This window comes from Rattus norvegicus, chromosome Y (assembly GCF_021556685.1).
Source record: "Rattus norvegicus strain SHRSP/BbbUtx chromosome Y, alternate assembly SHRSP_T2T, whole genome shotgun sequence".
NCBI classification, from domain to species: domain Eukaryota; kingdom Metazoa; phylum Chordata; class Mammalia; order Rodentia; family Muridae; genus Rattus; species Rattus norvegicus.
Window position 1 is genome coordinate 60,968,643 of NC_141555.1, and position 15,200 is coordinate 60,983,842.

General features: G+C 39.1%; 1 long non-coding RNA gene across 1 annotated transcript in view; it reads right to left on the reverse strand.

The window, feature by feature from the left end:
- Window positions 1-4,584: 4,584 nt before the first annotated feature.
- Window positions 4,585-15,200, reverse strand: part of LOC147998059 (uncharacterized) — a 41,159-nt gene continuing 30,543 nt past the window's right edge. Inside the window, exon 3 of the long non-coding RNA XR_015647457.1 lies at window positions 4,585-5,177. This is a non-coding gene — a long non-coding RNA (uncharacterized LOC147998059). The remainder of the gene's footprint in view (window positions 5,178-15,200) is intronic.

A 15,200-nucleotide genomic window follows, 5' to 3' on the forward strand; every position in this document is an offset into this window, starting at 1 on the left:
ACACGCACACACACACACACACACACACAATATGGGTGCCCTTTCTTCTCCTAGACTAGAAATTGTAGGTAATAATTTCTGCTTTACATGTTCCCAAGGATCCCTGTGCCATAATCTATCTACCACTGACATGACTTGATCCCTTAGAAAACATGACTTGCCAGAGCTCTGGTTCTAGGTGCGGGGGCACAGTGGCCAACCTCACTGTCCCCAATTCTATCTGCTTTGGTCCTAGTTTCCTTGTACAAAGTCAGACAGTCTGGTGTCTACTCCTCTCCTGGCAACCCATGCCCACAACTGCACCTCTGAAAGTCTCTCTCTTCCTCCAAGGAAAGGACTTCTTGGTATTTGGAAGGCTGAAGCAGGGGAATCATTGCAAGCATGAGGCCAGCGTAGGCTATATAGTGAGTCACTGTCTTGAAAGGGGGAATGGAGGAAGAAGGGGAAGGGAAAAGGAGCAGAAGGAAGCTGAGGGGTAAGGAGGGATAGAGGGACGGGGTGCTGTGAACATCTATCTCCAATGCTCACCAACACAGCTCTAGCTTCATAAACTCCATGAATAGTCCCAACGTAAGGGTGCACAGCCATTCACCGAACACAAACACACACACACACACACACACACACACACACACACACACACACAGTCATCTCATGCAAAGCCACCATCCAAAGAGAGCACACAGCTTAGGCTCAGAGCCTCTCGGTGAATGGCAGTCAGCATGAGCATTTGGACACCGAGCCCACAGGACTCAGAGGCAACACATCAGAGGACACCTGCACACCATGCTTACTGTGGCACTATTCTCAGTAGCCAAGATGTGGAATCTGCCTGTGCATCCATCAATAGTCCATTGAATAAGTCCTGGTACACATACACAATGGAATTTTATCCAGCCACAAAAGGGATTGAATTAATGTTTGGTAGGAAATCTGGAGCCCACGGCATTAAGCAAAATCAACCAGACACCAAGAAGCAAATACTGTAATTTTTGTCTCGTTGTGAGTCCTGTAATTCTTTTTTATTTTGAAGCTGGGACCGAACCCAGGGCCTTGCGCTTGCTAGACAATTGCTCTACCACTGAGCTAAATCTCCAACCCCAAGTCCTGTAATTCTTTAAAGAATATTTATGGGTTCTTAACAGATCAAAAAAAAAAAAACAAATATGTCCATATGTCATGAAGGCAGACAAAGGTCTGGAGAAGGAAAGTGACTAGGCTGGGGGGTGGGGGATGGGGGTGAGCAGGAAGGTCGAACTGGGTAAAGCACATGACATGGTTAAAGGAAGTTGTGTCGATGCAACCCAGCACTGTGGATAATGAATAGACACTGATATAAAAAAAATGAAGAAGGAAAAAAGAAAAAGAAAAGGTTACAATTTCAGTGTTAGAGACACTGATGAGGCTGAGGACCGCCACCTACATTCCAAATGCACCAAGAGCCATGGCCCCCCGGCCTGAGATGGCTTAGGTATCTTTCCTTTGAAATTTCAAAACACTCGCTCAGTCAAATATGAGCATCCGACATACACTACAGAAGCCAGGGAAATGGATCCACAACTAAAGCACTTTCCATCAAAGCACAGAGACCTAGTACAACTCCCCTCCCCTGGAAACCCACATAAATGGGGGGAGGGGTCGGAGGGGGTGGGTGTGGAGGTTGACTATAATTAAAGCCTGGGACGGCAGAGTTAGGGAATCCAGAGAGGAAAGTGGCAAGCAGAACTCGTCATATCAATGAGTCTGATTTTGAATGAAAGACCTTGCTGCGGAGAATCTGATAGGAAAGCAATGAAAATCTATGACATCATATCACACATACACACATGTCTGCACAATACACATTCAAACACATGAGTACACATACATATCTCTCACACACACAAAGAAAGAAAGAGAGAGAGAAGGAAAGAAAGGAGGAAATGGATAGATAAAATACATAAGTAGAAACTGCAATTAGGCTCCATTTATCCGTTTTTGATGTAAAAAGAAAGGGGTTGGTCGAAATGCCCTGTTTTGTTCTTTAAGTAGCGCTGAAGACCCAATCCAAGACCTTGTGCAGCTAAACGCTCTTCCTGTAGCCCTATTAGGCGCTCACGGACCTACTAAGGGCAGGTTTCCCTCTCAAATTGGAGGGATACGGCTGTGCCCAGGTCAGAGGTGGATGCAGGTCTCCCAGGTGAGATCTCACGGAGATGTCGTCTCTCTGACTGGCGCTAGAGGGCGCACGTGGCCTGGAGCCCCTCCGTGTGTTCTTCAATCTCGGATAGTCCAGGCAGGGCTCTCCACACCACCACCCCCAACCCACTCTAAACCCGGAAGGTGGGGACTGAGCCTGAAACAGCCTTTGCAGCTGTCAAGATGGGGGACCCTGCCTGCTCCCTCTCGCGGCACCCTAGAGCTGGTGGGAGTTACTGGAGGAAGGTTTTCCTTGTGCACCCTAGAAGAGACCTCAACTCGTTCAGAAGTTTTTCTCCGTGCACAGTGGAAGTCACGTCTTAGATATCTTGATGGTCACTCTTGCTTTGGGATCAATGGTTGGGGGTGGAGATTTGCAGCAGTGTCTGTGAGGAAGTCTTAAAGATCAGACATACCGAAAGTGAAGCTCTCTCTGCCCTGCCCTTTGCTGTATGGACCTGAACAAAGACATCTCTGAAGTTCAGTTCCTTCTAGCCCGGAGACAGGATGAGCACCTCTTCACTGTAGGCTTGGGACAAAGACTGTACACCATCCTATACCTGCAGGTGGCTCAGAGAGCACCTGTAGAGACACGAGCCTGCAGCCACCCACGCGCAGCTCCAGTGTGGATTGTTCTGCTCTGGAAAAGAAATTCTGAGTTTTCATTGATCCACCTAATGGCTTTGTGTGGCTAATCAGCCTGAACTGCATCCTATTGTGTGTCTGCAGTTACATCTAACTGTTGATCTAATTACCCAGGTCTAGAATTAGACTCTCACCCGGAGATGGGAGAACTGCTCAACCATCTCCTCCTTCTAATGGAAACCTTCTGAGACTGAGAGCGTCCTCCCTGAAGCCTCAAAATTGCCTTGAGCTAAAATGGCAGGTAGCAAAGGAAATCTTATTCCCCCCCAAGCCCTAACTAATTACGGGATGTCATCACAGCCCGATTAGTATTTAATCAACAAGGTGATGATTCCTGATCCAGCCAAAAGCTTACCTGCCATTTAAATGGAGCACGATATTGAAATCTTAATTTCATTACCTGCTGGTAATAATCTTAAAATTATAAATCCAAAGTATCACTCGGAATACATTTGCATACGTAAAAGAATCTGTCCTCATTGTTGTCCCACGGCACACATGGCTGTTTCTTTGACTTTCAAACCAGAGCTGAATATCGTTTTATGGAGAGAGAGAGGACGGGATTTTTCCCTGCACCGAAGCCTGCTTGGAGAGGGAGAGAAACACATCCATACGATAAAAGGGCATCTGGGCAAGCACAAGTGCCCTGCCTGTCACCTGTGAGATATGAGCCACCTCTGTGTGGGTTACTGATGCTCTCACATTTCTGCTAACAAGTCAGTCGATACAACAAAAGCCACTTCAGAATTCCCAGACATTCAACACTGATTGTCACAGAAGGGGCAGTGGAGACTGTCAGCCTCTGCAGGACTCTCAGGCTGCCAGGGCCTCGATGCCTACATTCTGGCTGTTATATCTCTAGGGCAACGTTCTCCCAGAGGAATAGAGGGTTTGCGGGCTCATCAGCACACGTGTGTGCACATGCGCAGAAAAGAACCTTCTCGGCAGCTGGGAGTCCTGCACCAGTGGAAGGTGAAGTCTCTGTTCCTGCCAAGACTGAACTCCCCAGTGAATGGGATTGTTGGGGAAGGGCAGAATGTGGGGGTGCATCAGGAGAGGAACACCCCTATAGAAGGGGAGTGGGAGGTGCTAGGGAGATGTTAGCCTGGACACCAGGAAAGGGAATAACATTTGGAATGTAAATAAGAAATACCCAATTTAATAAAGATGGAATAAAAAAAACACTCCTTCTGGAAGAGGAGAGTGTGATTTCTTTTCAGGATCTGTGGGAAGACTTTGCACACCTGGGCAAATGTGGAAAGACCTATAGATCCTTGGAAACATTTGGGTAGTTCCAGAAATTCCTGGAAAAGTGGAAGATCCGAGATCTCTATGGCAAGAGAGGAAGGTTTATGTGAACCTGGAATGTGTGGGGAATTACCTGTCCCAGTTTGTTAGTAGAAGAGTCAGCAGAAGGAGGCCCAGACACAGTGTGATCTTCTTTGAATCTCTCACTGTTCTCTCCAGTACTGTGTTTTGTGGATGTTGCAGTCACTCTGGATACCAACTTGTCACAGTCCACATGTTCTTCAAACCCAGTAGTCATAACCCGGCTTTTTTTTTATTCACCTTCCCAAGAATGGGCACTAAAGATGAGGGCACTCTTTTTCTAGTAGCAGGATGTAAGCAGATGTTCTGGTATCCCTGTTCCTCAGCATCGAGATATATTTAAAAAATTAAGACACTTGTTTTATGTGTTCCCACCACACCTGGTATTTACAATATGTGTCAAATAATGCAGACTCACTTCTACTTAAATACTTCCTTATTTGTATTAATTTATATGTATTAATACGTAGCCCGTGGAATCTTATATTTCCAGTTACTCCTTCCCATCTGCTCTAGCTTGCTGTCTATTTTATATTTACTTCAGATGTGAACATATATTGCTATTATTTCATGTTACAGAGCAATCATGACTGAAAATGTTAATTTTAGTCATGTTTTAATTGCCCTGTTCCTCATGCACTGATTTCTGTGTATGAATATCAATTTCTGACTCATTATTTTGTCTCCTTAAATGATTCTTCTATAACATTCTTTTTCAAAGTCTACTTTTTAATTTTTAATTATCTCTGTGAGTGAACGTGTGTGTGTGTGTGTGTGTGTGTGTGTGTGTGTGTGTGTTTGTGTATACACATATAAGCACTATGTCCAAGAAAGCCAGTAGAGGCGGTATATCCCCAGGAGCTGAAATAACAAGTGGTTGTGGGTCACAGGACACGGGAGCCTGAATCCAAACTCAGATCTTCTGTAAAAGCAGTTTGCATTCTTAATTACTATGTCGTCTCTGTGGCACCCTTTTAACATTTCTTCAATTAGTCCAGTTGGTTAGCAATTCCACTAGATCTTGTCTGGGGAAAAAAAAATTAAAAGTTTTATCTTTAATAGGCACTTTTTTTCTTCTGAGCACAGAATTGATCTTTAGAGTTATTTATTTCAGAAGTGAACTTGTGCCATACTGCCTGTTTTGCAGTGGGCGTGATTTCCAGTCTAACCACACCTGTACCTTCTGTTTTGATTCTCTGTTCTTTTCTTGTTTTATTTTTCTTTCTTTCAAGCTTTTCCACTACCAAGTTCTTTATTATATACATATATGATCGTATTGATTATGCATCTCTCCCAGCTCAGCTTTTAACTCTCATGAGCACTGAACCTGTGTCTGGCTGTACTCTGTTTTCAGCACCCAGGACAGCTCCCGGGACTCAGCAACATTAAGTGTTTGTTAAACAAAGAGGCTTTTTATTCTTATTTTACAGATGAGATACCTCAGGCAGAGAAAGGTTATGGTAACGGAACACACTGGGGTTCCTAACGTGGTTTCTGAGAGACTTAATGAGTTGCAGATAGAACAGGAGAGCCAAGGTTTCTTAGGATTGTTCATACAAGGTCTCAGCCACAGAGGATGAAAGGTAACACGTTCAGTATGGCGAGAACAGCTCAGATTTAGGTCACTACAACTCAGTGTGGATCCGCTCACATCAGCCCCTCCCTGGATGTGTGGCTTGCCTGGAAGAGTGTTAAGTCAATTGTACATTGAATCCTGTTCTGACATGCAAGCATAAATGTTGAGGACAAATAATCTTTCTATGATTATGGCTATGAAATTTTATTTTTCGTGTGTTTATTATATTATATATGCTTTGTGAACTCTCCTGCATACTATAGAGTAAATACATTTAGTGTGCATGAGAACTCCACATAAGAGGCTACAAAAATACCTCAGCTGTTAAAGGCTTGTGACCCAACCAAAATGTCAATGAAACTGATATTAGTCACTGTATATTAGGTGTTTGTATTGAAATAGTCACATATTAGCTCTTTGTAATTCTCTACATCATATCAGGTCTAATTATAATGATAGTGAATCCATCCAATTACAAAATTCACCATTATAGCTAATACCTTATTTGAATTATTTAACTTGTGCTTTGGTTTCAACTTCATATTCTATACCAAAGGAAGCATAGTTAATGCTCTCCTATAATCAAATAGCCACATCGTCTGCGGTAATCTGGTATGTTAGTAAAATATCAAAATTGGTTTCTTTAGTTCATTTATTTTGGAGAGATCTATTCTCAGCAGAAATGCTGAAATGAAATATAAATAAAATAAACAAACTGAATAAAATATAAATCTTTATGAAAGATAAATGATATAGTAAAATAAGTTAAAAACACAGAAATAACTTACAAAATTCAATCTCAGATTACCCCCACCAAAACCAAGCTCACTGAAAATAAAGACCATGGACCCATTATATAAGTAAGTACCTGTGAGCACATGTTTGACAACACTCTAAGTTCTTTCTCTCCCTTTACATTAAGGGAGCAGAGGTAATGGTTTCCCCTAAGTTCTCTTAATTATCCATGGTTCTGGTTAAGATGCAACAAAAATCTAAAATACCTGTTTATGGAAGATTCGTTTTTTTTTTCTTATTTGCATCCTTAATGTATCATAATTGATGAAATTCTAGATGCCTAGTGAAGATGTGTTATATAAATAAATGATGAAGAAGATTCAATTTAAATTTATATTATGTTTATTAGAAGAATTTTTCCACTCAATTTCATAATCCATTTTATATAATACAGACTCTGTCATTCTTCTCCACAGATTCCAGTCAGGATGTATCTTAATACACTTATTCAAGTGTATTTTGTATCTATTTGTATTCACCTCCCCATGACAACGCCATCAATATTTATTTCATATACTGCAAATGCCTATCTTGATATTTCAATTTATTAGGATGATACTATCAAGAAGATACAAGCTTCCTGTTTCTGGCTGCGCCCAGAGATGACATACTACAATAGCTCACTGTACCCAAAATTGGAGGGGGAGAAAGCTGGACTCCCAGAATCATGGACAATTCTGAGAACTTAGGGGAAACCATTACCTCTGCTCACATTCCTGTGCTGAGAGGGAGCTGCTTAGAGCCCTATGGATACAGGAACTTTGGGAGAGTAAGGGAGGGGATCCTTCCAGTATCTACCTGTGTCCAGAGATGGAAGCCAGTGGCCAGGAAAAGTAACACAACTGAGAACACAGGCGAGACCAACCCTTCTGCTCCAAGCAACCAGGCTGGAGGTCTCAGGACGCAGAAATCAAGAGCAGTCTGGGACAGGACACTTCCTGTTTCTGCCTGCACCCATTGCTGATCTGGTCCTACATATCTCTGTACCCACATCTTGGTGGGAGAAAAGAAGTCTCTAGGAACAGTGACAAAGAGTTTTACAGGATGGTCATGCCACCATCAGAGACAGCAAGACCATGAAACACCGGAGAAAACCTGATGGCCAGAGTCAAGCACAGGAACCTAAGCAACAGAAACCAAACTACTTGTCATCATCAGAGCTCCCTTATCCAAAGAAAGCAATATTTGGATATCCCAACAAACTGAAATAGTAAGATGTGGATTCAAAATCATTTTTCATGATGATGATAGAGGACATTGAGTAGGGAACAAATAAAACTCTTTAAGAAATACAGGACATCACAGGTAAATAAGTAGAAGCCCTTAAAGGGGAAACACAAAATTCCTTCAAGAATTACAGGAAAACACAGTCAAACAGATGAAGGAATTTAAAAAATCTAGGATCAATAAGTGGAAATAGAATCAATAAAGGAAGCACAAAGAGAGACAACCCTGGAGGTGGAAAACCTAGGGAAGAAATCTGAAGTCATAGAGAGAAGCATCAGAAAGAGATTACAAGAGATAAAGGATAAAAATCTCAGGGGCAGAAGATACTGTAGAAAACATTTACACAAGCATCAAAGAAAATGTAAAGCTCAAAAAGCTCCTAATGGAAAACAACCAGGAAATCCAGGACACAATGAGATCAAACCAAAGGAAAAATGGGTATAAAAGAGAGTGAAGATTCCCGTATAAAAGAGCCAGTACATATCTTCAAAAAATTATAGGAGAAAACTTCCCTAACCTAAAGGGAGAAATGCCTATAATAATAAAAGAATCATACATTTCTCCAAATAGATTGGACCAAAAAGAAATTTCTCCCTTTACATAATAGTCAAAACACCAAATGCACAAAGAAAAATAAAGAATATTAAAGGCATTAAGGGAAAAAGTCAAATAACATATATAGGCATACCTATAGGAATTACATCAGACTTCTCACCAGAGACTATGAAAGTCAGATCCAGAGTGGATTTTATAAAACACTAAGAGAACATAAATGCCAGTCCAGGCTACTGTCCCCTGCCAAACTTTCAATCAACGCAGCTGGAGAAACCAAAGTATTTTATGTTAAACATAATTTACACACTATATTTGCACAAATCCTGCCCTATTAAAGATAATACATGGGAAACTCCAACAGAAGGAGGGAAATTACACCCCATAAAAAGCAAGAAAGTAATCCTCTTGCAACAAACCCAAAAGAAGAGAGTCACACAAACATAATTCCACCTCTACCAATAATAACAGAAAACCACAATAACTATTCCTTAATATCTCTTAGCATCAAAGCAAAATTCTCCAATAAAAAAGACATAGACTAACAGACTGCATACATAAAGAAGAACTAGAATTTTGTTGCATAAAAGAAACACAGCTCAGTGACAAAGACAGATAGTATCTCAGAATAAAAGGCTGGAAAACAATTTTCCAAGAAAATGGTCTGTAGAAACATCCTGGAGGATACATTCCAGTATCTAATTCAACCAAAAGATATCAAAAAAGAAAAAAAAAAGATAAGGACGGACACTTCATTTTAATCAAAGAAAAAGTTCCACCAAGATCAACTCTCTATCCTGAATATCTATACGCTACATCCAAGCGCACCTAAATTTATAAAGGAAACTGAACTAAAGCTCAGGCTAATGAAATAGTCGTGGGAGACTTCAACAACCCACACTCAGCAATGGCCAGATCATGGAAAGTGAAACCAGAGACACAGAGAAATTAACAGCTTTTGAACCAAATGGATTTAAGAAATATCTATAGAATATTTCATCCAAGAACAAAAGAATATACCTTATTCTCAGGAACTCACGGCACATTCTCCAAAACTGACCATACAGTTGGTCATAAAAGAGGCATCAACAGATACAAAGAGTGAAATAATCCCGTGCATTTTCTCACACGACCATGACCTAAGGCTGGACTTCAATAACAACAAAAATGTCAGGAAGCCCAAATACTCATAGAGGTTGACCAATATTTTACTCAGTGATAACTTGGTAGAGGAAGAACTAAAGAAAAAAATTAAAAAAATAAAAATGTTTTAAAATTTTAGGAAATGTAAGGTACAACAAACAAACTTATGGGACACAATGAAAGGAGAGCTAAGAGGAAAACTCAGAGCTCTGAGAGCATCCAAAGGGAAACTGGAGAGAGCATACATTAGCAGCTTGACAACAAGTATAAAAGCTCAAAAGCAAAAAGAAGCAGATTCACCCGAGAGGAGCACAAGGCAGGAAATAATCAAACTCAGGTCTGAAATCAACCAAGGAGAAACACAAAGAACTCGACAAATAATGAATAAAACCAGGAGCTGGATCCAAGGGTAAATCAACATGGTACATAAACCTGAGCTAGAATGACAAAAGGGCACAGAGAAAGTATCCAAATAACCAAATCCGAAATGAGAGGGAAACAAAACAACAGAATCTGCAGAAATTCAAAACATCATCATACCATATTACTGAAATTTATATTCAAGAAAAGTAGAAAATCTGGATCAAATTATCAATTTTCTATACAGGGAGCAGTTACCAAAGTTAAGTCAGGGTCAGATAAAATATCTAAACTGTACCATGAATCCGAAAAAATTAGAAACAATTATTAAAATGCTCCCAATTGGGAAAAGATCCCAGGACCAGATGATTTTAGTGGAAAATTCTATCCGCACTTCCTAGAACCAAATACCACTATTGTACAAAATATTCCACAAAATGCAAACAGAGGAACACTATCCAATTCCATCTATGAAGCCACAGTTATGTTAATACCTATAGCATACAAAGACCCAATAAAGAAAGTGAACTTCAGACCAATTTCCCTTATGGATATTGACAAAAAATAGTCAACCAAATGATTGGAAACCAAATCCATGAACACATCAAAATTATCATCCATCACTATCAAGGAGACTTCATAACAGGAATGCAAGGATAGTTCAATATGTAATTCCAACAATATAATCCACTAGATAATCAAACTGAAAGAAGAAAATTACATTTTCATCTCATTAGATGCTGCAAAAGCATTTGACAAAATAAAACGCCCCTTCATAGCCAAAGTCTTACAATGATAGGAATTCAAGGCCCATACTCAACAACAGTAACATAGTGGACAGCAAACCAGTAGCCAAAAATCAAACTAAACTAAGAGAAACTTGAAGTTCTCCCTCTAAAATCAGGGACTAGACAAGGCTATTCATTCTCTTCCTGCTTATTCAATATAGTACTCAATGTGCTAGCCAGACCAATTAGACAACAGAAGGAGTAAAAAGGGATACAAATATTAAAGGAAGAGGTCAATACCACTATTTTCAGGTGATATTATAGTACACTTAAGTGACTCCATAATTTCCACCAGAGAAATACTGCACGTGAGAAACAACTTCAGCAAAGTCCTGGATATAGAATTAAATCTAACGTATCAGTAACCTTCCATGAATAATCAGACCAAGAAAGAAATTAGGGAAATTACACTCTTCACAATAATCACAAATAACAAAAAATACCTATGTGTAACTCAAATAGGTAAGGGAATGTACCGTATGAAAAGAATTTAATTTCTATAAATGAAGAAAATCTCAGAAGATGGAAAGTCTTTTCATATTCATGGATTGTCAATATTGATGTAGCAAAAATGGCCCTTTGCTAAAAGCAATCTACAGATTCAATGCAATCCCTAAGAAAATTTCAACAAATTTCTTCATACAGTTAGAAAAAGAAATATGCAAGTTCATTTAGAATAAGAAAAAAAAAAAACCAAGGAGTTGGAAACTATTCTCAAAATAAAAGAAATTCTGTGGAAATCAACATCCCTAACCTCAAGTTGAATACCCACCAACACTGTAAAAAATAATATGGTATTGGTACAGAGACAGGCAAGTAGAACACCTGTGTTGGTTCATCTAGATGTCAGCGTGTAAATTAATGTAAGTCCATCCATTCTTATCACGCTGTACAAAGCTGAAGTCCAAGTGGAGTAAGGGCATCCAGAAAAAAGAGATAAACACAAACCAATAGAAGAAAAAGTGGGGAAAAGCTGAAACACATGATAACAATGGAAAATTTCTAGAAGAGAACACCAAACCAGTGGCTTATGCTTTACGATGAAGAGTTGACAGAATGGACCTTGTAAAAATGCAAAGTGTCTGTAAGGCAAGAAACACTGTCTTTATGACAAAATGGCCACTAATATCTTGAAAAAAGACATTTGCCCTCCTATATCTGAAAGAGAACTAATATTCAATATGTACAAAGAACTCAAGAAGTTATGCTCCAGAAAGTCAAATAACCCCATTATAAATGGGGTACAGATCTAAACAAATAATTTTCAGCAGAAGAATTTTGAATGGCTGAGAAATACATAAAGATATGTTCAACATCATTATTAATCATGCAAATGAAAAGATACACCAGGCAGAATGGCTAAGATCAAATATTCAGTTAACAGCAGATGCTGGTCACAATGTGGAGAAAGAAGAAGACTCCTCCATTATTGGAGGGATTGGAATGAGGTACAATATTCCGGAAATTACTCTGGGCTTTCCTCAGATAATTGGACATAGTATATGCTGAGGACTTAGCTATCCCACTCCTGGGCATATTCCCAAATGATGCCCCAACATATAACTAGGACACATGTTGTACTATGTTTATAGCAGCTGTAGTTATGATAGCCAGAAGCTAGGAAGAACCCAGATGATTTGACCACATGAATGGATACAGAAAATGTGGTTCATCTACATAATTGAGTGCAACTCACTAATCATATACAATGACATCATGAAATACATAAGCATATGAATGAAACTATAAAATACCATCATGAATTAGGCATCCAAATCACACACACACACACACACACAAAAGAAAAAACAACACACACACACACACACACATACACACTACCCCAAAACCTTTAATTACACAACATAAAATTCAAATACCGCTTTAAGTTCAAGAAGAAGGATGAACCAAGTGAGGATGGTCTGTCTTAAAGGGGAAACAAAAATATTCATAGGACATGATATGGAGATTAAGTTTAGAGGAGAGATTGAAGGAATAACCCTACTAAGCCTATAACACCTGGGATCCAGCCCACATGCATACAGCCCCCAACCTAAACAATATTTCTGATGCCAACATGTGCATGCTCACAGGAGCCTGATATTGCTGTCTCCTGAGAGGCTCTTCCAGATCATGACAAATACCGAGGATGATGCTTCCAGCCAACCATCGAAATGAGAACAGGGTCCCCTTTGGGGAAGATAGAGAAAGTATTAAAGGAGCTGAAGTGCCTTGAAACCCAGTGAGGACAACAGTGGTCACTAACCAGAGCTCCACGGGACTAAAGCACTTCCTGAAGACTGCACATGGACAGACTGGTGGCTCTAGCTGCATATGTATCAAAGGATGACCATGTTCTATACCAATGGGAGAAGCCCTTGGTCATGCAAAGGCTAGATCTTCCAGTAAATACAATGGCATGCTGGGGAGGCAGCAAGCGGATGTTTTTGCGGAGGGGAAACACCTTTGAAGAAGACAGGGCAGTGGAAGAGGATAGGGATAGGGGGCTTATGCATGGAGGCCTCACACATACAGTCTTTATGTTTTTCTATGCCTTTAACAACTCAATGGCAAGGTCACTTCCTAACCTCCGAGTGGCTAATCTATCTACCACAGATATTCCCACATTATTATTTGCTAAAATCTGTATCCCATCTTTCTTGCCCTGGACAACATTGAGCAGCGCACCTGGGTCTGCTTATTCTCATGCTCTTCTATGTCAGCTGCTTCTCTGTCCTGAAAGTCTGTCCTGGAGAATCTCCATGCCTTCTTCCACTCTGGACCTTTGTCCAAGCGTCCTGAAACTCCTGCTCTGTCTGCCCTGCCTAGACACTGGCTATCAATATCTCTATTTTCCAATCAGAACCAACTGAGGCAGGGTCCCTGATTCATAAGTTCAGGACATTATGAGAAGCATGAAAATAAAATCAACTACAATAACTATTTGTATGTGATTTTCTGGGATCAATATTCCTCAAATCAGAAAGAGATACCTGTTAAAGTACTAGAATCATAGAAAATATCAAGTAGACACATAATAATAATAATAATAATAATAATAATAATAATAATAAAATATTATAAATGTGAAAATAAAAATAATAATAAAAATAATAATTATAATAATAAATAACAAAAAGTTATCAAAAATGATAAGGAAGCGAACCATACTGTCAAAGAAAAAATAATACTAAGATGAACTTTCAATACTGAACAACTATGTTTCAAATGCAAGGACACCTAAATTCATAAAAGAAACATAACTATAGCTCAAAGCAAATATTGCACCACACAAAATAAATTGTTGGAAACGTCAATTCTGCTCTCTCAACAACGGACAATTTATAGAAACTGAAACTAAACAGATATGGTTAAAATAACAGAAGTTATTTTAATAACTTAAAAAATCCAACCTTACAAATTTATAATTTTATAATGAAATTTTTAATTTTATAATTTCTGACTATAACTTTTGATCTCATTTTGCTTATATTTTTCTCCATTTTAAATGCATTTTTTCTTTGTGAATACTTTTCCCTCTTTATGTATGTTCTTGCCTTTATGGGATTTTGTTATTGTTTATCAATGTTAAAATGCAATTTATTCACAGCAGCAGCCATATATGAAGAAGAATACAAGAATTAATTAGCCATTTCAATAGGATGGATTACTTATGAAAAATAAGAATCTCTGAAACAAAGAACAGAGATGAATTTCACACTACCCTTCCACAATGTTCCCAGCAAGCAATAATGCCAGGTATTGTGCTGTGCTCATGTAGTGGTGGGAAATAATTTATGGAAGAATAAAACCACATACCACAAAAAAGTTAAAGAATCCCTTTCCCCCTACACACAGATACATAATGGGATTATAGAGTGGTCAATAAAATTAATTGAGCGGAAGTAAACAATTATGTTGATACAAGAAAGTGATGGCAAGGAAGAATTTCAAACCATGGTCAAGTATATAATTGTGAACATTTGTTCCCAAAATTGTGGTTTGTTTCCCAGGACAATAATAGCTGGACTGAACCCAACTTTCATCTATACAAAGTGGGGAACCATGGCCCTAACGGGAATGTTGAAGACAAAAAAAATAACAAAAGTGTATATTAATAAAAGCAAATCATTAACGCAAACTAACACAAACAACTTTACGTTCTAACCAGAAAAGGCACCAAAACTAAAGTCATATTTGAGCACACTATGTAAAGACAAAAGTGAGTGGGACATGGTCTTTCTCCCTTTCATGTTTTTCAAGTACTTTGCAGAAACAGGAATCTCAGACTGCTTTTCCATGATTTATTAAAGGTTTTTATAGCCCTCATGTATTAAAATACCATTTGAAAGTACTGATAGCTGCTGTCTAGGTTTTTTCCAATTTCACAAACTTCTTGGACTAAGGTTCCAAAATGTAACTAGGCCAAACCCTGAGCTGTAAAACTATGACAAGGGAATAATGACAGATATTTTCAAGGCCCAAGCACTACAATACTATACTATTGAGTACAGTGATCCAAATTAATTCAAATAGCTCAAGAGTGTAGGAAGATACGTCTAAAAAAGGGTTAGAAAAGTGTAGAAGAATCAACTCCTTCCTCATGT